This window comes from Haliotis asinina, chromosome 1, assembly GCF_037392515.1.
Source record: "Haliotis asinina isolate JCU_RB_2024 chromosome 1, JCU_Hal_asi_v2, whole genome shotgun sequence".
Lineage (NCBI taxonomy): Eukaryota > Metazoa > Mollusca > Gastropoda > Lepetellida > Haliotidae > Haliotis > Haliotis asinina.
Window position 1 is genome coordinate 80,050,552 of NC_090280.1, and position 8,757 is coordinate 80,059,308.

Genomic DNA, 8,757 nt, shown 5'->3' on the forward strand with positions numbered 1-8,757 from the left:
TTTGTGCTCGTTTTATCACAGACACCGTTGCATAGAAGATCATGTATAACTTCCTGCAGGAGTGGATGATGTCGGTCACACAGGAGGAAAGTAAACATGGGACAGGAAAGAACAAGCTCCGACTATATCGCCGTTTTAAGGCTAGTTTTATAGTAGAACGTTACTTGTGGCTTCCCCGACCCCGGTCTCAACGCCGTGCTCTAGCGTTATTCCACTGTAGTGTGGCCCCGCTCCGTGTAGAGACAGGTCACTACAGTAATGTGCCTTTGAGGGAAAGACTATGTTTTAATTGTCAGGAATGCGTGGAAGATGAACACCATGTTTTATTTCACTGTCCTTTATATACAACTATTACTGATAAGCTTTTAAGTGTCTGTATGAATATCCGTGATAATTTTCAAGTTTTAGATGATGCGGATAAGTTCGCTTTTATTATGTCCAATGATGAGCTGTTGTTTTTAACGGCCCAAACATGCGAACTCTTACTTGAATAGTTTCTCATAACCCGATATGGGTGCCTCGGTATGCAGTTTATCATACCTGTACATATAATGTATTTATGTTGTACACGAGGTGAGACTGAAATATAAAAGATGATGATGATGATGATGATGATGATGATAATGATGATGATCATCATCATCACCATCATCATCATCAATTATAGAGGGTATAAATGAAGTTCCAAATAAATGAGTGAGTGAGTTTAGTTTTACGCTGCACTGAGCAATATTCCAGCTGTATGGTGGCGGTCTGTAAATAATCGAGTCATGAACAGGCAATCCAGTGATCAACAGCATGAGCATCGATCTGCACAACTGGGAACCGATGACATGTGTCAACCAAGTCAACGAGCCTGGCCAGCCGATCCCGTTAGTCGTCTCTTACGACAAGCATAGCAGCCTTTCATGACAAACGTGGGTTGCTGAAGACCTTTTCTACCCCGGACCTTCACTGGTCTCCAAATAAAGTGGGAGGCTTCTGTGACTGAGTGAGAACAACGTTCGAACCTGATGTCGGTCCTTAGACCCGAAGCCGAGTGAAAACCACTCGGACTTTTATTTTCCGCAGGTCCTTAATCCCCGACAGCTTTTTCATCCCTAACAAGTAAGAGAATTATTTCCGTATTGAAATATAGGGCCTACACACTCTGACCAGAATCTGCAACTTTTATGTTTCTGGGTCCCTAGGTCCCTAGTGCCTGCGACCCGTGAAGGTCCCGGGGTAGAATAGGCCTTCAGCAACCCATGCTTGCCATAAAAGGTGACTATGCTTGTCGTAAGAGGCGACTAACGGGATCGGGTGGTCAGACTAGCTGACTTGGTTGACACATGTCATCGGTTCCCAATTGCGCAGATCGATGCTCATGTTGTTGATCACTGGATTGTCTGGTCCAGACTCGATTATTTACAGACCGTCGCCATATAGCTGGAATATTGCTGAGTGCGACGTAAAACTAAACTCACTCACTCACTCACTCCCTAGTGCCTGCAGCTTTTCAGTGTTAAGGGTGAGTGAGTGAGAGCTAGATAGGATGGGTGAGTGGGAGGTAGGGTGAGTGAGTGGGGGGTAGGGTGAGTGAGTGGGAGGGGGGTGTAGAGTGAGTGAGTGATCTGGAGGTAGGATGAGTGAGTGAGGTAGGTGAGTGAGTGGGAAGGGGGTAAGGTGGGTGAGTGACCTGGAGGTAGGATGAGTGAGTGAGGTAGGGTGAGTGAGTGAGGGGGGGGTTAGGATGGATGAGTGAGCTGGAGGTAGGATGAGTGGGTGGGAAGTAGGATGAATGAGTGAGTGGGAGACAGGGTGAGTAAGTGAGAGGCAATGTGAGTGAGTGGGAGACAGGTTGAGTAAGTAGGAGGCAGGTGAGTAAGTGGGAGGCAGGGTGAGTGAGTGGAGGGTAGAGTAAGTGGAAGGTGGGGTGAGTGAGTGGGAGGTAGGGTGAGTGAGCGGGAGGCAGGGTGAGTGAGTGGGAGGTAAGGTGAGTGAGTAGGAGGTAGGGTGAGTAAGTGGAAGGCAGGGTGAGTGAGTGGGAGACAGGGTGAGTAAGTAGGAGGCAGGGTGAGTGAGTGGAGGGTAGAGTAAGTGGGAGGTGGGGTGAGTGAGTGGGAGGTAGGGTGAGTGAGTGGGAGGTAGGGTGAGTAAGAGGGACGCAGGGTGAGTAAGAGGGAGGCGGAGTGAGTGAGCGGGAGGTGCGGTGAGTGAGTGGGAGGTGGGGTGAGTCAGTAGGAGGCAGGGTGAGTAAGTGGGAGGTTGGGCGTGTAAGTGGGAGGTAGGGTGAGTGAGCGGGAGGTACGATGAGTGAATCATGTGAATGGTGGTTAAGGTGGTAAGGTGAGTGAGTGAGTGGAAGGTATGGCGAGCGATTTGGTTATTGGCTTCGTGAGAGGTAGGTTGCAATAATCGAGGATTTCGTTCAAGACAAATACAATTTGGAACATTCTGTAATTACAAATGTTTATATGTCACAGGGGATCATTCAGTCCATCCCTCCCTCTCTTACATTGAAAAAAAACCGTACTCAGCTGTTCAAATCCAATAATCCTTCTTAAGGAGATATTAATGTATACCACTTTACAAGTGATTAGGTTAAGTCTGGTATTAGGGAAGGCATGGTATGATAATTGCACATGTTTCAAATAGACCAGCAACGAAGCGGAACTCTGAACATGCGTGGGGTCAGCCAATCGCCTCCCTCTGTTGACCTTGCGGTTAGCCTGTCCATTATCCGCCATGTTTACGACCAGACTGCACGCGCTAGATGACCACCAGCTTGGTATCAGGTGCGCTCTATTAGCGTCCATTCATGTACAAAATAGCCACTTATAGTTGCCACGTACAATGATGCTTTGTCTGGCTGATTTATAGGGTGCAGTATGGCCCTATTAGGGGCTGAGGGTTGTTAGGAACTGCGAGTAAGGGGATTACCAGTATTCGCCCCGAATGCAATGTTCGTTTGATATAGCCGTCTCTGCTCCCATGCCCCCTCCCTCCCTCGCCCCAACTCCACGATATCCAGCCTCCAATGCTCCCACCCGCACGTAGTCAACGCCTGACTAAACTGTCTGAGATATATTTTAATATCAATTATTTTTGCAATTTATCCTAACTCTAAGGTCACTGTTGTTATGTAATTCCGTTGAATCAGATTCTGTATGTGCCTGGTGAGTGTGGTTTAACGCCGCTTTCGGCAATACTCTAGCAATATGACAACGGTGGAAACCAGAAAGGGGCCTCACACATTGTTCTCATGTGGGGAATCGAACCCGGGGTCTTCAGCATGACGAACGGACGCTTTAACCATAACCCCAACTCCCCGTTTACGCCTAATGACACTGCCAGAAATTGGTCAGCTAGTGAGGTTGACAAATCCTTCAAATGACCAAAACTAATGCTTACGTTTCGTCGCCAGAGACGTTCATCGGTTCTTACCGATCGCGAACTCTTGACCATTAAGTAATAATTATAATAACCAACAATATATGGCTGTGGCGGTTGGGTAGCCAAGTGGTTAAAGCGTTCGCTCGTCACTCGGAAGATCTAGGTTGGATTCCTTAAAAGGGTACAATGTGTGGTGCCCCCGCCGTGATATTGCTGGAATATTGCTAAACTCACTCACTCCTCAAACTGGCTCAGCGATACACAGCAGGAGACTAAAGTCATGCTCTGAATCAATTTGTGAAAAAAAGACACAACGTTTTATAGATGCTGCCTATTCTTAGTCCGCCAGATAGACTGGAATATTACTATAAAACAGCGCTCAGCGTTTCTTTAAAACACAGCGTGTGAAACAACATGTTTGAAACAAAATATTCATTGCATTTAAAACTTGCAGAGCCGGACGTTTCTTTTTAACTCGGACGTTTTGAATGTCTGAATAAAGAGAATCCTCTGTTTGAAACCGATGTTATTTTTATTCCCACGACACATAAATCATACGAACACGAGGTTGAAGGCACTGAATATATTAGAATAGCACTGAGTCTTTGGAAACTCAAATCTAATTTTAAGGAAGGCGCGTATAACACACGGGAATGGAATCTAACGCACAATCAAATGCAATCGACAGTTAAATGTCTTCATTTATATGCGTAGTATTCAAAGAACAAATATACATTCTTAATGCTTGCAAGGTGACAAGTCGGCGAGCCCTCGACAGATGGCGCTTTAGATGAAGGTGCGCACGACACACACGTACGACAATGGCGGCAAACCTGCAGCGCGTTTTCAATACAAAAGCCGCCATACTCTACCTGCCGCTTGATCGGTGTGGTCTCTTTGTGCGAATAAATAAATGATTATCTTTTGCAAATTTCTGTCAATTGCTGGTGTCATTTTGATAAAGTAGTCACTCCTTCATAAATAGGACCCGGAATAGGCTTAATTTATGGACCGCTTTGTAGAGCACGACTCGGCATAGACCATCTAAAATCGTTCATAGGGCCTGTGTCATTACCAGAAGGAAGCATCACATATTTAATAATAGACCAACCCAGGGGAACTGTATAAGCGAATTTCATGAAATGGTTGATGTTGCATGCATTTAATTTAACAGCTAAAAGTTAGTTTGGAATTCTATGTATTGTCCGTGATTTCCTTTAAAAACTGTGATAGTTTTTAAGTTACAAGCATACCGTCGATGTCACAGCTGACAGATGTTCGGTTTATCCGAAGACGTGGTTAGTTGACCACAGCATGGATCAATTATTTATCTGGTAGAAATCAACCTCTGCACCATTCCACATAGAATCTCCGGGATAGAACAGGTCTTCAGCAACTCATGCTTGCCATAAAAGGCGACTATGCATAAACTAAACTCACTCACTCACTCCACAGGAGAAGTCAGCTGGTCTATTTCCGGTACGATATGTATGACCATATTCGTGAACAGTACTTATAGCCTTGTTAGAAGGAGACGGAAAGTATCCACTCTTTGATTTTGTTTAGAGCCGCTTTCACCTACACACAATGAGTGAGTGAGTGAGTGAGTGAGTGAGTGTAGATTTAAGCCGCCTCATCGATATTCCAGCATATCACTACGGGGACACCAGAAATGGGCTTCACATATTGTATCCATATGGGAAATCTAACCCTGGTCTCATGCTTGACGAGCGGGGGCTCTAACCACGAGGCTATCCTGCTACCCGAACGACTCTGCAAATGGTTCCAAGACCGCCATTCAGTCTGGAAGCAGGTGCCAAGTATTCCAAGTATCGGTGAGCACATTCGAATGCTCTACGTCTGCTAACAAGCCACAATGCAGATAACATATAAATATGGCAATGCCATATTTCCAATTAAACTTCGTGCAGTTAAGTGTTTGCCTTGCTAGATAAAAGCGAAGCTCAGGAGTATTAGCACTAATATGCCGAGGATACCTGAATTTTATGGGCTTCAGACATTGTAACCATGCAGGGAATCGAACCCAGATATCAGAGTGACGAGTGGCGCATTAACGGCAAAACTATCGCCACTCAGGACTGTCATCAAAATATTCTTCTTCTGGGCCCCTTTTCGCAAAACTCTCGTAAGTTTTCTCATAGCCATTGTACCTCATATAATGTAACAGAGGAGCCACGGATGCTACGAGAAAACTTACGAGATCTTAGGCTTGCGAGAGTTTTGTGACCAATAGTCTGTCCTACAGGTCATGAAACAAATATTCTCACGCGGCCCATGAAAGTCTACAATGTGTATAGACTTATCCCAGCATAAGTTACTTCAGTTTCTGAAAATTGAAGTGAAATTAAAGTTTCATTGTATTTTTATTTCAATTTAAACTTCTATTTTCTGGTAAAAGTGTTCATTTCAGAGACAAGCTTTTAGTCTACCTGACCAACATAGTGATCACTAAATGGACAAGAGGATTAACTTGTGCTTAATTCAGTGTCATGTGTTATTTATTGTTGTCGCACTCAACAATGTTTCAGTATATTAAATATATGATTGACGCACATGAACATCGAAGACATGCAGTCACGGGGCCTAAGCATTCGATCTCATGCAAAAGTGGATGGTGGGGTAGCCTAGTGGTTAAAGCGTTCGCTCGTCACGCCGAAGGTCCGGGTTTCGATTCAACACATGGATACAGAGTGTGAGGCTCATTTCTGGTGTCCCCCATCATGATATTGTTGGAACATTGCTAAAAGCGGTGTAAAACTATACTCATTGACTCACTCATCCGAAAGACCCGTTTGCTCGGTGACAGATCTAACCTGACTTCCCCTTGGTTTCCCTTAAGAGAGCTAGACAGCGTTTGAACGGGGGAAACAAACACCACCTTGCTCTGTTCACCTAGTCATCGCACCTTTGTAATTACCATTTAAATGACGTGGATAGAACAGGACATCTATCTTTTAGGTTCCTCGGTGTTTAACACAACACTCTAGACAGAGATGTACATGACCCGGTGTATACGTATGACTGATACTTGATTGGTTTGTTGGAGACGCACATGGCCCGGTGTATGTGTATGACTGATACATGACTGGTTTATTGGAGACGCCCATGACCCGGTGTATATGTATGAATGGTACTTGATTGGATTATTGGAGACGCCCATGACCCGGTGTATATGTATGAATGGTACTTGACTGGTTTATTGGAGACGCCCATGACCCGGTGTATATGTGTGACTGGTACTTAATTGGTTTATTGGGGACGCACATGACCCGGTGTATATGTGTGACTGGTACTTGATTGGTTTATTGGAGACGCCCATGACCCGGTGTATATGTGTGACTGGTACTTGATTGGTTTATTGGAGACGCCCATGACCAGGTGTATATGTATGATTTGCTCATGATTGATGTACTGCTTTGCTTCCGTCCACGGTCCAGGGTCATGAATGTGCGCTGATAACCTTGTCTGTGATTGGAACGTATGCATCAGTGCACTCTGCATCCATGCACTGTGTTGCCTCGACAATGTTCCACGGGTATAATTATATAAATTAAATATAATTATGTATGTCCCTCGTCATAAATATAGCGCCTTTCATTTTTTTCACCATTTCTTTCAATTGGATCTTAAACCTCGTAAAACGTTGCTTAGAAAAAGCATATTTAACTGTTTATATGGCCTCATGTGGGCGTTTAGTCAGAAAATTGACAACGCAAGACCGAATTGGAGCATTAACTGAGGGTTTGATTGTAACAAACTAAAGTTCATTACAATCACCGTAGAATAAGGTAATAATTATGGTTCACATTTTATTTACGTCAAACACACAAGTAAGGTCCACAGTGACTGGCTGATTCAGTATCTGGTGTAACGGCCTCGCACTTGGATAACATTTTCTATATTCCGTATCACGCTGGTCACACGTGTTATTCTCCATTAGGAGACCAATGCATTGGTCAGTTCCTGAAGTTCTGAACTGCTTGCTCCCTCCATACGTCCCAAATGTCCTACAAATGTTCAATAGGATTCATGTCTGGAATCTGGCTGACCATGGTAGTATCTCAATGGCATTGTGTTGGAGGTGCTGAGCAACAGCTCGAGCACGATGTGGTCTGGCATTATCGTTCGTGAAGTCGCGAGAGCATGGTTATCGACATCAGCAGCGTGCAGGATCAGGTTTTTATATCTCTGTCCATGCACTGTCCCAGGAAAAGTGATGAGGTCAAGTTGACAATTATAGGAACAACACCCCCATGCCATGACGGATATACCCACAAATGAACATCAGCTTGAATGTCCCTCTGATCATGTGCTGTGCTTCTTTGCCTCCAAAGGAGGCTATATGCATTTTACACTTTTCGCAAACCCTTGGAACAAGACTGCTCAAAGTAACCATGCAAATGCAGGTAGATATTACATATTCACAGATGATGTGGTATATTACATACGTACCTGTAATTTAAAAAAATACCCACATGCTAATTACATGTACTAATTTGACTTTCAGATGGGTGGTGCGATACATTGGACACATTCCTTTTATAAGGAAAAGGAGCCCCAGTGAGACGGGAGACTAAAAACCTGAGGAAATCTAGACTTGCCTAATTTAGAGCTTTGACGCTGCAGAATGGACTGTGTGGGCAGGAAAACAATGCGGTTCAGGGACTGTGAGAGAGACTAGTTAAAAACATGTACACCTGTGAGTTTCAGTAGGCCTATCCATAGTCTACTGGTGAGCTCTGATAGTTTTTTCCATGATACAAGGACATGCAGCTATGAATGGTCCATTACCAAAAGGCAAGTATCCATCAGTCTGGTTAACTTGTCGAGGGTCCATGTGTGTGCATCCATCTCCTTACAGCATTGTCAGTGATCCTAATGATCCGCACCGATTAGTGAGTAAGCATGGTTTCACGCCCCTTTCAGCAATATTCCAGCAATATCACGGCGGGGTACACCAGAAATGGGCTTCACACATTGTACCTATGTGGGGAATCGAACCCGGCCTTTGGCGTGACGAGTGAACGCTTTAACCACTAATTTATTTCACCGTCCCTCTGCATCAATGAACATGGTCAAGTCGAAAAACATTTTTACCGTGTGCGGTGTGGTGCTTTGTTAGACGTTTTACTTCTGGAGAGGAGTTCTTCAGTTCTATATAACAGATACTTGTCCGGACGCTGTCTGGTCTGTTTGTGTGCGTAGCCGCCACATCTCCAGGACTGATTGCCGAGGACCAATTTCCAGTGCTATCAAAAATGGCCAATCTGACGAAAACCTCGCCATGACCCCAGCAGAAATTAGGTAATGGAGTGTCACCATCACCCATCTCTGGTGATCCCCCTCGAGCGGTGGTGGCTA